The sequence below is a fragment of the Bubalus kerabau genome, chromosome 1 (genome assembly GCF_029407905.1).
Source record: "Bubalus kerabau isolate K-KA32 ecotype Philippines breed swamp buffalo chromosome 1, PCC_UOA_SB_1v2, whole genome shotgun sequence".
In the NCBI taxonomy this organism is placed as follows: domain Eukaryota; kingdom Metazoa; phylum Chordata; class Mammalia; order Artiodactyla; family Bovidae; genus Bubalus; species Bubalus kerabau.
The window spans coordinates 97,362,601-97,382,743 of NC_073624.1; the positions used below are offsets into that span (position 1 = coordinate 97,362,601).

Sequence of the window (20,143 nt, forward strand, 5' to 3'; positions counted from 1 at the left end):
TAAGGCACCACTGTCCTATATGAAATTCACTAGCTATGTTTAGCTGTTAAGCCCTTGAACTGTGACTAGTCCAAACGGAAGTGTGCTGTAAATGAAACATGAACACTGAATTTCAATGCTTAGTATGAAAAAACATAAAATATCTCATATTCTATGTTGGGTACATGTTAAAATGACAATATTTGGGATATGCTGGATTAAGTAAAATATTTTATTAACAATTTTATCTGTTCATTTTTACTTTTTTCAAGAGGTTACTAGGAAATTTTATTTATTTATCTACCTATCTGGGAAAATAATTTTGTTTGGGGCAGTGAGTAGGGATCCAGTTTCAGAACTTCTGGAACTGTTTCTTGGTGCCAGCAGCCTTGGTGACCTTGAGCACATTGAGGCTCACTGTCCCTTGCAAGTGCAAGGGACCCACACTCGCCCACTGTGACAAAGTCCCCGATCCAGATGTCCCTGAAGCAGAGGGAAAGGTAGAGAGACATGTTCTAGTGGCATTTCTGGAGGCAGGTGTACTTTTGGATGCAGTGAAGGTAGTCTCCAGGTGACAATGGTCCCCTGTATCTTTATCTTGGTCACCATCCCAGACAGGATCTGCCCTTGGATGGAGACATTACTGGTTAAAGGGCGTTTCTTGTCAATGTAGGTGCCTTCGATGGCCTCCTTCAGTGTCTCAAAGCCCAAACCAACATTCTGGTAATATCACGGGAGCTTCTCCTTGCCACTTTCTCCAAGCAGGACCCTCTTTTTATTTTGAAAGTTGGTAGGTTGCTTTTGGTAGACACACTTTGTCTAAAGGTCCACCGTGTTCCTAGTTACTTGAAAAAAAGGTAGAAGTTTTATGTTTGTGATATCTTGTATTTCTCTTGAATAATGCTGCTGTAGTGCTAGATTTTCCCTACTACTAAGACTCAGCCTTTCTAGGGTGTCTACTAAATTATTGGGATGGTTAATGAGATCTCTACACTGTGGTTGGTTGAAACGCTAACATCTCCCATCCCTGTGCAATCTCTGGTCTTTGCTCAGATCATAGCTCCCTAGAAGTTCTCTAATAGCTGTTCTTCACCTAGTTTCCTGGAGTCCTTGCCTGTGCACAATTCTTTGTGCAGCTTTCTTCTCCCTCTTATCTGATCTGTGTCACCTCAGCTCAGTGACACCACCATCCTTTGTTTGGCCTTTCCCTGTGCTGTAGTCTGAAAAGTGCGTACACACAGAAAGCTGTGGTGATCCTGAAGCTTGTTCATTTGTTTCCCTTTTATTAGGGATCAGAATTCTATGTTTCCTATTGACCAGTGTCTAAAAACAGTTGTTATACTGTGGAAGGTCTTATGTTCAATATTAGTTGTTATATCATGATTGAAACTAGAAATCTTTATCATGATCTTTCATTTCCATGTTTCAGATTTTCCCTAAATGTCTGATAAGCATTGCTTGCCAAGCCATAATTTTATATGTGGCAGTGTAAAAACTGACTGCGACTTTTGTGTCAATAGGCAGGGCTTTGTCAAACTGGAAAGTTTTACCTTAATGAGAATGCATGATAAGTGGATCATAGACATTGTATCCCCATAATAGGCACTTTTGGATACCTATCCTGAATTCATTTTTAGTTTTTCTCTTGCTAACATAGGCCTGTTTAGGTCCAGGTGTTTACTCTTTTCTGCCTAACCATGTTCTAATCGGGTGAATCTGTCCTGAGTTCAAAGATGCATCCTGATTGAGCTAAGCTAAAACACAACAATTTCAGTCCCTCTTCCTATGTGTTGCAATTTTTATCAATGAGACATGAATAAAAGCCACTGAGAACTTTCTGGAAAAGGTTCCTTAAATCTTAAAAAAAGAAAGAAATAAAGAAAAGAAAACATAGTCCCTCTTCTTTTAGATGTTCTCAAGTCCGAGAAAATGATCCCTGGGGATGAAATCTGGAGAAGAATGGAAAGATGCTGGCCCTTGACTGTATTATTCAGCCTCTGACTTAAAAAACCCTAAGCTAGTCACTCTTCCTCCAAACATGTAAGATGTTACAACTCTATATTGTTAAAACAGATTTCTGGTACTTAAAAAGTCATTGTAACTGGTACAAATTCAGAATGTAAATGAGTTAACACTCAGTGGGGTATTCTAGATGTAGATTTTCCAAGCTTATATTTCCAGTGACTGAGGATTACTGAGATGAAAGACTTGAACGGAATCAACAGGTCTTAAAGTTCTGAATGGAACACTGGTATTAAGTTATTTTGGGGCTAGAATCAACAGCTCTCTAGTATTCTTTGAGTCTGAAAACTGGCAGCAGCTGGTGAGACAGAAAGTAGGTACTTTTTAAGGCATTCACATATTTTCAAGGACCTGATCTCTGGAAGTTGACATGTCTAGGTGGGAATGAGTTAAAGTAAGAACTGGCTGAAGCTCTTGGGTATCCCTTTTAAAAAATCTCAGTAATTTACATGCCACAACATTCACCATTTTAAAGTATACAGTTCTGTGCTTGTTAGTGTAAGTGTACCACTACCACCACTATCTAATTACACAACATTTTCCATTCATCAGTTCAAAGACATTTGGATTGTTTCTACTCTATGGCTATTGTGAATAATTGCTTTGGCAATTCTGGGTCTTTTGTGGTTTCATATAAATTTTAGGATTATTTAGTTCTATGAAAGATGTCATGGGTGTTCTGATAGAGATTGCATTAAATCTATAGATTGCTTTGAATAGTATAGCCATTTTAACAATATTAATTCTTCTAATCCAAGAGCATGGGATAGCTTCCCATTTCTTTGAATAATTTTTAGTTTCCTTTATCAGTGCTTCACAGTTTTCAGTGCATAGGTCTTTCACCACCTTGGTTAAGTTTATTCCTAGGTATTTTATTTTTTTGACATGATTTTAAGCAGGATTTTTTTTTTCTCTTTATGATGTTTCATCATTAATGTAAAGAAATGCAACATGTTTCTGTATATTAATCCTGTATCCCCTCTCCTTGCTGACTTCATTTGTTTGTTCTTAACAGTTTTTGGTGGAAACTTTCGGGTTCTTTATACAGTGTCATGTCATCTGCAAACAGTGACAGTTTGACCTCTTCCCTTCCAGTTTGTATACCTTTATTTCTTTTCTCGTCTGATTGTTGTGGCTGACTTCCAGCACTAAGCTGTATAGAAGAGGTAGGGTGGACATCTTTTGTTCCTGAACTTAGTAGGAAGGCTTTCAGCTTTTCACCATTGAGTATTTTATTGGCTATGGGTTTGTTGTAAATGGCCTAAGTTGTTGTTCAGTCACCCAGTCATGTCCGACTGTTTGAGACTCTGTGTACTGTAGCACAATAGGCCTCCCTGTCCCTCAGCATCTCCCAGAGTTTGCCCAAGTTCATGTCCATTGCATTGGTGATGCCATCCAGCTATCTCATCCTCTGATGCCCTCTTCTCCTTCTTCCCTCAATCTTTCCCAGCATCAGGGTCTTTTCCAATGAGTCGGATGTTCACTGTTGATTATATTAAGTTCTCAATACTCATGTTGGTGAGAGTTTTTAATCATAAATGAATGTTGAATTTTGTCAAATGTTTTTCTCCACATCTTCTGAGATGACCATGTGGTTTTTGTCTTTCCTTTTGTTAATGTGATGTATCACATTGATTGATTTGCATATGTCAAACCCTCCTTGTGACCGTGGAATGAGTCCAACTTGATCATGGTTTATGATCCTTTTAAAGCATTATTGGATTTGGTTTGCTAATATTTTGTTGAGGATTTTTGCATTTATATTCATGAAAGATATTGACCAATAGTTTTCATTTTTTGTATTGTTTTTTTCTGGTTTTGGTATTAAGGTGATGGTGGCCTCACAGAATGAGTGTAAGAGTTTTCCTTCCTCTTGAATTTTTGAAATAGTTTGAGAAGGATAGGTGTAAATTCTTCTTTGAAGTTTTGTAGAACTTTCCAGTGAAGCAATCCTGTCCTGGACTTTTGTTTGCAGGGAATTTTTAAAATTACAGATTCTATGTCACTTCCAGTGATCTGTCCAAATTATGTTTCATCTTGACTCAATTTTGGTATGCTGAATGTTTTAGAATTTGTCCATTTCTTCTCAGTTGTCCAATTGGTTGTCATATAATTGTTCATATATTCTCTTTTGAATTTTTTTGTATTTCTGTAGTATCAGTTGTTATTTTTCCTGTTTCATTTTTTATTTTGTTTATTTGTGTTTTCTCTCTTTTGTTAGTGAGCCAGGCTAGAGGTTTGTTGATTTGTTTATATTATCAAAAATTCAACTGTTAGTTTTATTGATTTTTTTTTCTATTTTAAAAAAATGTTATTTATTTATTTCATTTTTGATTTTTATTGTTTCATTCCTTCTACTGACTTTGAGTTTTGTTTGCTAGTTCTTTTCTCTAAGTTAGGTTGTTTATTTGAGATTTTTCTTTTTTGTTTTTCTTTTTTTTCTGAGGAAGGCCTGTATTGTTACAAACTTCCCTCTTAGAACTACTTTTACTATAGATTTTGTAAAGTTGTGTTTTCATTTTTCTTTTCCTTGAGGCATTTTCTAATTTCTTCTTTGATTTCATTGCTGGCCCATTGGTTTTTTAGTAGCATGTTGTTTAGTCTCCATCTGTTTGTTATTTTCCAATTTTTCTTTCTGTGGTAATTTCTAGTTGTATACCACTGTGGTCAGAAAAGATCCTTGAAGTAATTTCAGTCCTCTTAAATTTTTTGAGGCTTGTTTTGTGACTTAATGTGTGGTTTATCCTAGAGAATGCCCCATGCATTCTGGAAAAGAATGTGTATTCTGGATTTTTTTGGATATAGTGTCCTATAGATATCAATTAAATCCAACAGGTTTATTGTATCTAAATTGTGTCATTTAGGACCTCTGTTGACTTTTTGATCTTCTGTCTGGATGAACTGTGCATTGATTACAGTGACCTGTTAAAGTCTCCTACTATTATTGTATTATTGTCAATTTCTCCCTTTGTGTCTTTTAGTATTTGCTTTCTATATTTAGGTGCTCCTATATTGGGTGCGTATATGTTAACAAGTATAATATCCTCTCCTTGTGTAGATCCCTTTATCATTATATAATGCCCGTCTTTGTCTCTCTTTGTGGCCTTTTATTTTTTATGATATTAGTGTTACTACCTCTGCCTTCTTATTGTCTCCATTTACATGAAATATCTTTTTCCATTCCTCTTACCTTCAGTCTGTGTGTGTCTTTCACACTGAAGTGAGTCTTTTATAGACAGCACAGTACGGATCACGTTTGTTTGTTTTTTAATCTCGTCTGCCACTCTGTGTCTTTTGATTGAAGCATTTAGTCCACTGACACTTAAAGTAATTATTGATAGATGTGTACTTGCTGCTGCTGCTGCTGCTAAGTCACTTCAGTCATGTCCGACTCTGTGTGACCCCAGAAACGGCAGCCCACCAGGCTCCCCCATCCCTGGGATTCTCCAGGCAAGAACACTGGAGTGGGTCGCCATTTCCTTCTCCAATGCATGAAAGTGAAAAGGGAAAGTGAAGTCGCTCAGTCGAGTCCGACTCTTTGCGACCCCGTGGACTGCAGCCCACCAGGCTCCTCCGTCCATGGGATTTTCCAGGCAAGAGTACTGGAGTGGGCTGCCATGTGTACTTATTGCCATGTTAATCCTTACTTTCCAGTTGTTTCTGTAGTTCTTTTTTGTTTATTTCTACTTTTTGTTTCTCCTTTTATGGTTTGATGATTTTCTTTTGTAGTATGCTTGAGTTCCTTTCTTTTCATTTTTTTTGAATCTATTGTATGTTTTTGACTTGTGCTTACTATGTAGTTCAAGTATATGGACCCATAACTATATCGATTTGCTTTAAACTAATAGATATACAAGTTCACACACATTCTAAAAGATTTACATTTTTATACTCTCCTTCCCCACATTTTAAATTTTGATGATTTGTTTTACATCTTCCTGCTTATCCTTTTACTGTTAATTGTAGTTATCATTGTTTTATAGTTTAATTGTTTTTGATCCACATACTGTTTTATTTAAGTAGCCTTAAATCCTTACTATATATTTGCCTTTCCTATTGTGATTTTCCCTTTCCTATAGATTGAAGCTTTTAAATATCTTAACTTCTAAAATGCTATGTTCAATGTTTGCAGTTTTGTTTTTTCTAGTTTTGCTAAGAAACAGCAATAACAGCAGGATTGATTAAGAAAAATTAAGAAAAAGTCCTTAAAGAGAATACATGTGGAATCGGTGATGGCTGCGTTTTAGATATGGATACTGAGGACCATGGCTTCCATAACCACCACTTCATAGTTGCAGAAAGCCCGGAATGTAGCATAGTGCAACCACTTTGAACTGTGGCTTTATTTTTGTGATGCCTGGTTTTTGTATCAGGGTAATGTTTGCTTTGTAGATTGAGTAGGGAAGGTTTTCTTTTTCTATTTTTTGATGAATGTAGGGTATTCTTAGTGCTTGAGTTTTTGATAGCTCCAACTTTCCTTTTGCTGTGTGTCTATGCTAGAACTGTTTGAAGTTCTTTAATGTTTGATGTTCTCAGAATCATCCTTTTACTGCCTTCTTTTTGCTATACTTACCTCCTTGATTTCTTCAAGGCCTGCTCTCTGTTTCAAGCTGATAATGACCTCATATGAAACACTCTATATTTATTTTTAGCTTAAGCTATTTCTTTTCTCTTCCCAAAGAAACATTTTGTCTCTTTACCACAATTTCTGTTTCTATAATGCAAATTAGCTAATTATTGTTAAATAAGTGAATGATTTCAGTGTAAGTAGAAATTGTCATTCTCAATTTTCCATACCTGATTTTTCTAGTAAAGTAGGGGTCACAGAAGTAACAATTGGACAAGGAAAAGTCTTTGGTTCACCTGCTGCACAGGCAAGAGCTCTTTCAACTCCTAAAAAATAAAAAAAGCCAAAAATGAGTGCTAGTACTCAGGAATCATTTTCCAGAAGGGCACACCCCCAGACTTAGGACTTTTAGATTCTGGCAGGTTTAATTTCTTTCTGTACCCAACTTAAAGTCAATCCCATTGGCAAGGTGTACTTCATCCACATTATTTCAGTACTCATAAATTTGCATTTCTACTCTGTTTATTTTAAATATCCCCTGAGGCATCTTCTGTCCATGGCTGCCTGCTTGGACTATTCAAGCTCTTTGTGTGGTGCCAATTACTGTTTTTCTTTTGTGCTCTGGTTCCAAAGTGGCATACATTTTAACTAGTGTGTCCTAATCTTATTTTTCTCATTAACCAAATTATTTTTAGTGCATAATTTTACAGAGCATGATGTTTTTCACAAATGTATATATCAGAGCATAAATACCTGTATTTACACTTTAACCAGGGATTTTGGAGATACAGTTTATTCAATATGGAAACTTTAGCCATAGTGGCAAGACAATGAGCTAGAGATGTTTAATTAAACAGGAGCTTTTAGTGTACTTCAAGTCTCGTTTTAAACAGATTCTCAGCCTTGGAAAGAGTCAAGCCTGAGCCTTGGAAAATTTTTCTTATTAAGAATAGCTAATAATCCTCAGTCTACTGCATGTCCCAGTTCTTTGATGCTGTTGCTGCTGCCCAGTCTTCTATTGTGTACTCATCTTCTTCATTGCAAACCCATGAGGGCAATTTAACAAGGTCCCAGGTGATGTTGATGCTGCTGGCCCAGGGACCACATTTTTTTAAAATTTTATTTATTTTTTATTTGGTGGAAAATTGCTTTCAATTTTGTGTTGGTTTCCGCTTTACGAGAATATGAATCAGTCATAATTATACATATATCTGTATAATTATATATCCCTTCCCTCCTGAGCCTGCCTCCCCTTTCCCAACCCACCCCTCTACGTCATCACAGAGTGCCAGGCTGGACTCCCTGTGTTATTTAGCAACTTCCCATGTAATAGTGTATACATGTCAGTGCTGCTTTCTCAATTTGTCCCCTGCTATGTCCACAAGTCTGTTCTCTGCTAGATTCATCAGGACCATTTTTGTAGTGTCCATATGTATGCATTAACATGGGATACTTGTTTTTCTCTTTCTGACCTACTTTATTCTATATAAGAGGCTCTAGGTTCATCCACATCACTACAACTGACTCAAATTTATCCCTTTTATGACTGAGTAATATTCCATTGTATATATGTACCACAACTTCTTTGTCCATTCATCTGTTGATGGACAACTAGGTTGCTTCCATATCCTGGATATTGTAAATATTGCTGCATTGAACATTAGGGTACATGTGTCTTTTCGAATTGTGGTTTTTCTCAAGGTTTGTGCCCAGTAATGGGATTGCTGGAATCTCATACTGTTTTCCGTAATGGCTATATCAGTTTACATTCCCACTAACAGTGCAGGAGGGTTCCCTTTTCTCCACATCCTCTCCAGTGTTTATTATTTGTAGATTTTTTGATGATGGCCATTCTCACTGGTGTGAGGTAATACCTCACTGTAGTTTTGATTTGCATTTCTCTAATAATGAGCAGTGCTGAGCATCTTTTCATATGTCCGTTGGTCATCTTTGGAGAAATGTGTTTTAGGTCTTCTGCCCATTTTTTGATTGGGTTTTTTGCTTTTCTGATATTGAGCTATATGAGTTGCTTATATATTTTGGAGATTAACCCTTTGTCAGTTGCTTCATTTGCAGTAATTTTCTCCCATTCTGAGGGTTGTCTTTTCATCTTGTTTAGTTTACTTTGCTGTGCAAAAGCGTTTAAGTTTTGTTAGGTCCCATTTGTTTATTTTTGTTTTTATTTCCATCAAGCTGGAAGGTGGGTCAGAGAGAATCTTACTGCAATTTGTCAAAGATTGTACTGCCTATGTTTTCTTCGAAGAGCTTTATAGTGTCTGGCCTTACATCTAAGTCTTTAATCGATTTTGAGCTTACTTTTGCGTATGGTTTTTGGAAGTGTTCTGTCATTCTTTTACACATAGCTGTCCAGTTTTCCCAGCACCACTTTAGTTAAGAGGCTATCTTTTCTCCATTATATATACTTGCCCCCTTTGTCAAAGATAAGGTGCCCATAGGTGTGCAGGGACCACATTTTGAGTTGCACTGTTCTGATAACCCTGCCATCAGTAGTATCACTCATCTTCATAAGCACCAGATCATTCCCTATCAAAACTTTTGTCTCCTGGCTATTACACTAGCATAGTCATTCCCAATAAGAGGCAATTTTAATTTCCAGGAGACATTTGGCAGTGTCAGGAGACACTTTTTGTTGTCTGAGTAAGAAATTATGCTACTCGTGTCTGGTAGGTAGAGGCCAGAGATGCTGCTAAACATTCTACAAGGCACAAGGCAACACTTTACAGCAAAGAATTACCTGGCCTAACATGTCAGTAGTATCAAGGTTGAGAAACTCAGTATTGACATGAGCATGAAATCCTGATTGCATCAGTGTCAAGTCAATAGCCTATGAAATGAATGTAGAGGTAAAGGGAGGGTTGTGCCCCCCCTTAATTTTTTTACACTTCATTGAAAATAAAATATTTAAACTTTAAAACCATCAAGTTCTTTGAAATATTACCTACAGACATGATAACCTAACTTCAGAATTCTAGTTTTTCCTTCTTAGGTCTCCTGGTAGAATGGAAGACTTTACTGAAATTAAAATTTTGGACACTGGACCCATCTATTTTTTTGATCAGGTAATAATATAGCTCAGTTTTGTCAAATTATAGTTTACTTTTTTTTAAAGTAACTTACTTTTGACTGATATTTTTTGTCTTTTTTAATCAGAAAATTTTCTTTTCTTTTAGATAAAACCAAAAAGGAAAATATGGGAAAAGAGAAAATGTGAAGACTACTTCCCCCTTTTGGAATGCACTGAAGGAGCTAACTATAAGTAAAACATATGGAATTTATTCTCTATTTGATAGGGTCACTTTACATTCTCAAAAGGTTATAAGGTGGTCAGGACCAGTCCTCCCTTATTCCTCATCCCCTAAGAAACCATATCAAGGAATTGCCATTTCAAAGCTGATTATGAAGTCAATGAAGAACTTTATTTTGGCCAAATTATTGGTTGATTTAAGCAAAAGTGGTCAAATCAACCAGTCATCCAGATTTCCTTGCTATTTCACAACAAACCCAGCTCCACTTTTGCCTTAGGCAATTTGTTCTAGATGTTTCTTCAGCTTTCTGCATTGTATACTCTATTCCCTTTAAGTCTTTATTTAAATATCACCTTTGTGGTAAGACTTTTATTATTTGCCTTATTTCAAATTTCCACCCTGTGCCCATTTTGGTATTCTTTAGTCCCCTTCCTAACATTTCTGTTACTCTTAATACATTCTAACTTTATAAATGATATTTGTATTTATTTGTTTGCCCTCTCTCTCCTCATGAAAGTGTTAAGTCTATAGCGGTTAAGATAGTTACTTAATCACTTCTCTATCACTTCTCTATCCCCAGTCCCAAAGATAATGCTTGACATATATGAATGTATTTAATAAGAGATTTGTGATTAACAACCATGAAATTGTGTCAAGCTCACAAAGATGAATGAAATAATGAAACTAGTCATTCCACAACACTTTTACCCTCTAATTACGATAATTTCTTAATTTGTGAAGTGGAAATTAAAATACCTCAACCTGTCTTAGAACATACATCACAAAGCTTAAAAGTTGTCAACCTATGAGTTCTCAAGCAGGCACAGCTTCCCCAGCCCATTCCAAACCAGGGACGTTTGGAAACGTCTAAGGGCCTCCCTTGTGGTTCAGCTGGTAAAGAATCTGCCTGCAATGCGGGAGACCTGGGTTCAATCCCTGGGTTGGGAAGATTCCCTGCAGAAGAGAAAGGCTACCCATTCCAGTATTCTGGCCTGGAGAATTCCATGGACTGTATAGTCCATGGGGTTGCAAAGAGTTGGACACAACTGAGTGACTTTCACTTTCCCTTCACTTTCACTTTTCAAAGACATATTTGATTGTTAACAACTGGGCAGTTGTGGCACTCTTGTCAATCTGGTGTGTAGAGATGCTGCTAAATATCCTACAATGCACATAACAGCCAACAACAGAGAATCATCTGGTCAAAGATGTCAGTAATACCAGGGTGGAAAAGCCCCGGAAATATTAATCTGGTCTGGGGTTTTTTGAGCCTGCTATAACTTTTCTCAAGACCTCAGCAAGTTGCTGCTCTTTTCAGAAGTCCGTTGCCTCTTCATTTTCAACTCTTTCTGCCTAAATGCGGTTCAGCATAACTTGGTCAGTTTGCATCCACAATTGGTCTTGTAATTGGCATTCAGTGGATGAAATCAGATTGTCATGTGAACATTAAGTAGGTCTATTTATATAAAGCTTCAGAGGTTTATTGGCTGCCCAGCTTTCTCATTTGATGTCTTCCTCAGGGCATGGCTTAAGTTTTGCTTCTGTCAACTCTGATTGGTAACACCCTCTTTCTTCCACTGGCTTTCCTACTGCAGCCATTGCACCAAGAATAAAATCCACACTTCTTATCATGAACTGCAGGCCTTTCTGTGATTTCCTTTCCTATTTGTCCTCTGACCACCTCACATACCACTCCATGACACCTACTATGCCCCAGCTGTTATGTGCTATGAACTCATTTAACAATCAAGCCATCCCTAAATTAAATTCTCTACATTTGCTATGCACTCTGCTTCAGATGTTTTTCTTCCATATAATTTTATGGTTGACTCTTCCTCATCATCGTCTGAATCTCAACCTGAATGTCACCTCCTCTGAAAAGATATCCCTGACATCCCAATTCAAAGGAGCCAAACACACATACCCCATCATCACTCTTTTATACTGCTCTGTTTTAATTTTATCATTAGTTACCACTACCTGTAATTTCCTTTCTCTTTCCTCTCTTCATTCTTTCCTTCCTCTCCTTCTCCAACTAGAATGTAAGGTCCATTAGGGCAGAGGTCAGTCCTGTTCACCCTGTCTTTTCAGCACCTAGAACTGTGCCTGTTGAATTTTGCTGAATGGTTTATTCACATGTGCTGTACCTGGAGAAGTGGGGCTACTTTAAGACTGGGCCAGGTCCCAATCCCTTTATTGTTGACTATCTCTTGTCAAGATTATTAAATTCGGGGGCCTCCCTGGTGGTCCCGTGGTTGAGACTTTGCCTTCCAGTGCAGAGGGTGTGGGTTCAATCCCTGGGGGCCAGGGCGTGGAGCAGAGGTGATATTGTGGTGAATTCATTGGCAACTTTGAAGAGGTCCACATCAAAGGAAAAACAAAGGATTGTTTAACCTGGTTTTGAACTCAAGAGTCCATTATTTGAGCTTTTGTCTGAAAAGTAAACCAAACATATAATGATTATTTTTTTCAAATGTACATTAAATTTCTTAACAACCCTATGAAGGGGCTATAATTATTGGCATCATTTTACATGTGATAAAATTGATTAACCTGGGCCCCGTGCATTGGGAGCACAGTCTTAGCTACTGGACCACCAGGGAATTAATAAATGATAAGTGTTACTATAATTACTGTAATAAGTACAGTCTCTATCATTTTATTTATTTTAAATTGAAATATAGTTGATTATAGTGTTTCAGGATAAACAGCAAAGTGATTCAGTTATATGTATTTCCTTTGTCAGATTCTTTCCCATTACAAAGTGTTACAAGATATTGAATATAGTTCCCTGTGCTATACAGTAGGGTCTTTGTTGTTTATTTTATATATAGTAGTATATATATTTTAATCCCAAACTCCTAGTTTATTCCTCCCCCACTTCCCCTTTGGAATCCGTAAGTTTGCTTTCTAAGTCTGTAAGTCTATTTCTGTTTTGTAAATAAGTTAGTTTGTATCATTTTTTAGATTCCACATATAACTAGTATCATATGACATTTGTCTTTATCCAATCTCTCTCATTTTATTTGAGCGATAGATAAATTTACCACAAATGCATATATATAGGATTTACAAAGAAAATAACATAAAATAGGGATAACACACTAGCTGACTCATAGGATGAGTATTAGAAATTGATAAGATAATATTTATGAGAGTGATTTTTAAGCTCTAATGAATTTTTAAGCTTTAATGAATTATTACTATGAAGATATATTTACTGTTTTCAAAAATGGGCTTTCCAGCTTTTAAATATCAATGTAATAATATAACCAGTGCTCAGAGATAAAAAATTTAAGATCCACATTTAGAATTCTTTTATTGTTTGTTTTTTTGGCCATGCCATGCAGCTTGAGGGATCTTAATTCCGCAACTAGGGATTAAACCAGGCTCCCACAATGAAAATGCCAAGACCTAACCGCTGGACCACCAGGGAATTCCCCACATTTAGAATTCTTTTCCATGTCAAATACCTTCGATCTTAAAACAATGTTCTCTTTTATTTCATGCTAAACACTTATCTAGAAAACCTATGCCATTTTTTCAAATTATGCTAATAGAACTACAATTTAGAAGAAAAATGCAAGTGGCTCCTTTGTGCTGTGGACCATTTTATAAAGACAATATTCAAGTGAAACTCCATCAGTTGTTCCAAACTACCTGGTTCCAAGCCACAGTAGTAAAGCAAATATCACAATAAAATGAGTCACACAAATTTTATGGTTTCTCGGTACATATAAAAGTTGTATCAAACTAAATTGTAGTCTATTAAGTGTACAATAGAATCATGTCTAAAAACCAATGTTCACATCACACTTTAATTAAAAAATACTTTATTGCTGAAAAATGTTAACCATCATCTGAGCCTTCAGCAAGTTTTAATCTTTTTGCAGTAGTAACATTAAAGATCATGGATCACTATAACAAACATAATAATAATGAAAAAGTTTTAAATATTGCAAGAGTCACCAAAATATCACACTACTATATTTGAAATGGAAACCAACGAGGACCTACTATATATATAGCACATGGAACTTTGCTCAATGTTATGTGGCAACCTGGATGAGAAGGGAGTTTGGGGAAGAATAGATACATGTATGTGTATGACTGAGTCCCTTTGCTGTTCATCTGAAACTATCACAGCATAGTTAATTGGTTATACCCCATTACAAAATAAAAAGGTTTTTTAATGAATAAATAAATACCTCAGCTCTTTTTTAAAAAAAAAAAAAAAGAACAATTGTTTTTAAAAATAATTTGAGGGCTAAGATGAAATTATCTTTTTCTGAAGGAGATTTACATTTGTTTGTGTCAGAGGCTAGAAGAAACAGCCAGGAGTACCTTAATTCAGTTTCAGAGAATGCAGTGATTTGAAGCTGTCTTTGAATGTGCTGGTCTAGGTCTACTTTTGGGACAACTCTTAATCCTAGGATGCAGCCTCCCATTGGAAAGCCTGGACTCCAAAACCCTTAGCCTCCACAAAACTATAAAAAGCCCTGATCAGTCTCTAAGCCTCTCAAATTCCTCTTTGGATTTCCATCTCTCTAGGGTATCCCATGGGCAGAGGAGCCTGGTAGGCTGCAGTCCATGGGGTCACAAAGAGTCGGACATGACTGAACGACTTCACTTTCACTTTTCACTTTCATGCATTGGAGAAGGAAATGGCAACCCACTCCAGTGTTCTTGCCTGGAGAATCCCAGGGACGGGGGAGCCTGGTGGGCTGCCGTCATCTATGGGGTCGCTCAGAGTCGGACACGACTGAAGTGACTTAGCAGCAGCAGCAGCAGCAGGGTATTGATAGTAGCCCTTCACTATCTTGTTAGTTCTCTGTTGCCTTTAACAAGAAATTTTTTTTTGTATTCTGTTCAGCTTCTCTAGTTGTCTTCCAAAGTCAGGGTGGGGTAATTTGGATTACCCAGATGCTATTACCAAAAGGGGAAGACCACTTGGAAGTTTTAAACATTGTATGCCTAGTTGTTTTATAAACTGTGGCTTATAAAATTCCAATATCTGAAATGCCTAGTCTTCTGTGAGTCTATTTTTGTTGTCCGCTTTAGAATTTTAGCGTACTATAGTAACATCTAATAGGAGTGTGGAGAGTGGGCTACAGGAACACAAAAAATGTAGACTAAGAAATTCAGGGAAGGGTTTCTGGAAGAAGTGATCTCTGTCTTATCTTATAATAAAACAATTGAATAAACACATATTGAAAAACACATATTGGTTTTTATCTTCTGTGTATAAACATAATAAATGTTCATGTAGAAAAGTATAAAAAGAGAAAATAAAAGTTGACTTCTATAATCTCACAATGTTTGCTTTTGGGTCGGCATTTGCTTAGTCCTTTTAATGCCAGATATATATTTTATATATATATATATAATATATATATATATAAATAATACATTTGAGATCTTTCTACATATGCAATTATGTATGCTTTTATATAATATTATAATATAAACATTTCCCCAAGTTATTAAGAGCAATTTTCCAAACAATTTTTATGGCTACCTATTGTATGCTGCTGCTGCTGCTAAGTCGCTTCAGTCGTGTCCGACTCTGTGAGACCCCATAGACGGCAGCCCACCAGGCTCCCTCGTCCCTGGGATTCTCCAGGCAAGAACACTGGAGTGGGTTGCCATTTCCTTCTTCAATGCATGGAAGTGAAAAGTGAAAGTGAAGTCGCTCAGTGTCCGACTCTTCGTGACCCCACGGACTACAGCCTACCAGGCTCTTCCGTCCATGGGATTTTCCAGGCAAGAGTACTGGAGAGGGGTGCCATTGCCTTCTCCGACCTATTGTATGAGTATGGCATTATTTACTTAACTATATCTCTATAAGGCCTTCGATTCTTTTCCATTTTTTTCCTATATCAAAAATAATGCTGTAGTTAGCATTTTATGCATAGATGTTATAGTTTTTTATTATACCATAAGATGGATTTCTAAAAGTCAAATTACTAGGTTAAAAAGTATAAAGTATCTTTAAAGTTTGTATTTGTTTTTTTACAGTCCTACAAGGAGTATATTTAAAGAACTAGAGAAAGCAAAACTTTCTACAGTAGCTGAATCTGGGGAGAAAGATGAGTTCATCTCATTTGGTGTCTCACAAACTTCTAGTGTTTCTATGTTATCTACTAATTTAAAATTTTCCAAACTACAACTGCAAAAGTCTCTGTTTGAAGAATACAGACTCACTGCTGCTGAAATACTGTACGAACTTGAGGAGATATTACAGAAATATGCTGTGTATAACATTACTTTCCCTGTGGGAATTGTAAATCTTGTGGATTACAGTTGGCACGATCTTACTGCAGATGCTTATAAGTATGCAACCAAAAATCCTATGTTGAAGAAATGTAGTGCCTTAAAAATGATACCAGTATCATGACTATGATCGACTTAAAGGGATACAAAATCAACAGCTGCTCAAGAGAAGAATGTCATAAGAGGAACTGCCTCGTGAAAGTAAAAGAAGACCATCACGATGCAGCAAGTAAACCTGCGGTAAAAACATGTAAGTAGAAGTTACTAGTTAGACTTATAAATAATCCTCCAGTTTTAAAAATAAAAATGAAAATGGCAAGTAAGATATTGAAAAAACATTATATTAATGATATTTGGTTTGTATTAATCATTTTAATACATATTAGTGAAGATCAGGGATAAGATACAAAAATTTAAATTGCTTTCAGTTAAATAAACCATCTATTATGCTTCATATTCATGTGATATTAAGTCTCCACCTCAGGGGATCCTACAGATTCTCGTACAGCAGCTTGGTCCAGCAAAAGTAGGATGCTAGCCACATATGTAATCTTTAAAATTATACTTTTTGTTTTATGAAAATTATAGACCCACATGTGTAAGAATTAATACAAAGGGATCCCATATACTGTTTACTTATTTTCTCCATATGACAACATCTTGGAAAACATCACAACCAGAATATGGACATTAACACAGTCAAGCTTCAAAACATTCCACCACAGCAAGGATCACTTATGTTGTCCTTCTATAATCCCACCCACATCCCTCCTGTCCCCACACCCTCTTTAACCCTGGCAACCACCAATGTGTTCTACATTTCTGTATTTTGGTTTATTTTTTTATTTGTTGCACTGGGTCTTCATCGCTATGTGTGGGCTTTCTCTAGTGGCGAGTGTGGACTACTCTTTGGTTAGGTAGGTGGGCTTCTCATTGCAGTGGATTCTTTCGTTGCTGAACACAGGCTCTAGGCACATGGGCTTCAGTAGTTGTGGTGCATAGGCTTAGATGCTCCATGGCATATGGAATCTCCCAGATCCATGGATCAAACCCGTGTCCTCTGCACTGGCAGGCAACTTCTTTTCCACTGTACCACCAGGGAAGTCCTATGTATATTTGTCATCTTAAGAATGTATAAATGAAATCCTACAATGTTTAATTTTTGGTGATTGTCTTTCTTCAGTTCAGTTCAGTTCAGTTCAGTCACTCAGTCATGTCCGACTCTTTGCAACCCCATGGATCGCAGCACGCCAGGCCTCCCTACCCATCACCAACTCCCGGAGTTCACTCAAACTCACGTCCATCGAGTCGGTGATGCCATCCAGCCATCTCATCCTCCGTCGTCCCCTTCTCCTCCTGCCCCGTCAACTTAATTCTCTGGAGGTTCATCTGGGTTGTATGTCTCAGTAGTTTGTCCCTTTGTATTGCTCGGCAGTGTGCGTTCCATGGTATGGATGTCCCACGGTTTAACCATTCCCTCCTTCAGTGGGTGGGAGTTTTTTCCCCCAGTTTTTGAATATTATGAAAGCTGCTCAAACATTTATGTACAGATTTTTGTGTAAATATAAGTTTTGATTTCTCTTTGATAAGTGCCCAGAAGTACAAGTGCTGGACTATGAGGTATTTGCATGTTTCCTTCTATATGGAACTGCCAGATTGTTTTCTAGAATGGCTGTGCCATTTTATAATACATTTCTACCAGCAGTGTTGAGTGGTCACCTTCCTCCACGTTCTCACTAGTATTTGGATATTGTAACTGTGTTTTATTTTAGCCATTCTTGGAGATGTGTAATGACATGTCATTGGGGTTTTCATTTGCATTTCTCTCACAGCTGATGATGCTGAATGTTTGCCGTCTGTATGTCCTCTTCAGTGAAATGTCTTTCATGTCTTTAACTCATTTTCTAATTGGATAATATATTTTTTTTTTACTGTTGAGTTTTGCAAATTCTTTATATATTCTAGATATTGGTCCTTTGTTATATATGTGCTATACAAATATTTTTCCCAGTGTCTCCTCATTCTTTTACTTGGGTCTTTTGCAGAGAAAAAGTTTTAAATGTTGAAGACATAAAATTTATCAGTTTTTTAATAAATAGTGCCTTTGGTATCAAGACTGTGAACTCTTTGCCTTGCTCTAGATCCTGAAGTTTTTCTCTTTTTTTTTTTCTAAAAGTTTTATAACTTTACGTTTTATATTTAAACCCATTACCCATTTTAGGTTAACTTTTGTATACATCTGAGACCAACTTGAGGTTCATTTTTGGGGTTATGGATCTCCAGTTGCTTCAGCTTATTTGTTGAAAATACTGTCTTTCCTCCTTTGAGTTGCTTTTGCATATTTGTCAAAAGTCAGATGCGCATAGGTATTTAAATCTATTTCTGGGTTCTGCTTTTGTTTCTGCTGGTTCTCATTCATGTTCTCTTGACTCCCTGTGAATATGATTATTTTTTATTTTCTGCCAGACATTGTGTTTGAAAAATTGTTTTTAAAAATATTTGAGGCCTAGGATAAGGTTATCTTCAACTGGAAGTGATCGTAAGTGGGAACTCAAACAGGTTTTTGTACAACCAATGCTCAGAGCAGCTCTATTCATAATAACCAAAATGTGGAAACAGCCCAAATGTCCATCAACAGATGAAGAGATAAACAAAATGTGGTATGTATATACAGTGGGATATCATTTAACCTTGAAAAGGGGTGAAATTCTGATACATGGTACATACAGCATGGATGAACCTTGAAGGCATTTTAATCTAGAAACAAAACAACAAATATAGTATACTCTATAAACAACAAACAGAGTATGAGGTACCTCGAGTAGTCAGATACATAGAGACAGAATGTAGGATGGTGGTTGCCAGGGACTGGGAAGTGGAGGTGGGGGGTGGGGTGGTAATTAGGGAGTTTAAGTTTAATGGGTAGAGAGTTTAGTTAAGGATGATGAAAAATTTCTGAAGCTCGATGGTGATGTTGGTTGTACAGTAATGTGAATGAATTTAATGCTACAGAACTGTACACTTAAAAACTGGTAAAGTGATCAATTTTAAGTTATGCATATTTAACCACAATAAAATATTTTACTGGTTAAAAATGGTAATTTCGTTATGTATATTTTATCACAGTGGGAAAAAGGGATAACCAAGTCAATGTGGATAATTAAGCTTTACTGTTTATATGGGGGTAAATAAAAGGAATTGAGTGGAAGGACGGGTGTATCCAAGGTCATAAAGAACATTTAATTAATTTCAGAGGTGAGTAAAAACTTGAGTCTGTAAGCCTAGAATTAGGAACCTGTGATAATGTGATACATATTTGAAATAGTACAAACTGGCCCATTTTAAAGGCACTTGGGTCAATGCTGTTTCCACAGCCCATTTCTTCCCCCCACTGAAGAAGAAGCGCTTGTGTTCCCTCACTCCCTAGACTACATTATGACTTTTGTGGGTTCTGGGCACTTTTGCCTTCGTGAGTCCCTACCTCCATAAAGTTACTAAAAATAACTTCTTATGACTGTATTGTTATGAAGACAAATATAATTCAGTTACACTTGTATATTCATTGTTGTCATATTCAGGTTTTTTCTGTTTGAGAAGAAATTAAAATTAACACATTTTCTAGGTTCCTGGAAGGGTTGTGTGCCTAACAGAGAGATCAGTCCTGCTGCCTTCTTCCTTCACTTCTGAGGTACCACTCACCTCTCTCAGTATGTTGCTTCATCCCATCACTTACTCTTAGTCTCCATGGTTTTCACAGCTAAAATGAATTTTACTATTTTATTTCCAAGAAATTGATGCTATTCTCAGATGCTGAAACATTTGCAAGCCTAGAAATGTTTTTTTAAAGAAGCTTAGGGATCCGAAGTCATTGCTGATAATAATTTCAGAAAGCTTGATAGGGAAATATGAATAACTAGCATAGTCATGCAATTCAAAAAGGATGAACATCTTTATCAGAGATTAGCACTGCACAGTGAAGAGTATTGGTAGACCCTGTTCTGACTCCTACTAGAGTGAAACTTTATGTTCAGAACCT

The 20,143-nt window shown here is 36.7% G+C and overlaps 1 pseudogene; it reads right to left on the reverse strand.

The window, feature by feature from the left end:
* Positions 1-331: 331 nt before the first annotated feature.
* LOC129652659 (40S ribosomal protein S11-like) lies at positions 332-18,526 on the reverse strand (annotated as a pseudogene).
* Between the last annotated feature and the right edge of the window lie 1,617 nt (positions 18,527-20,143).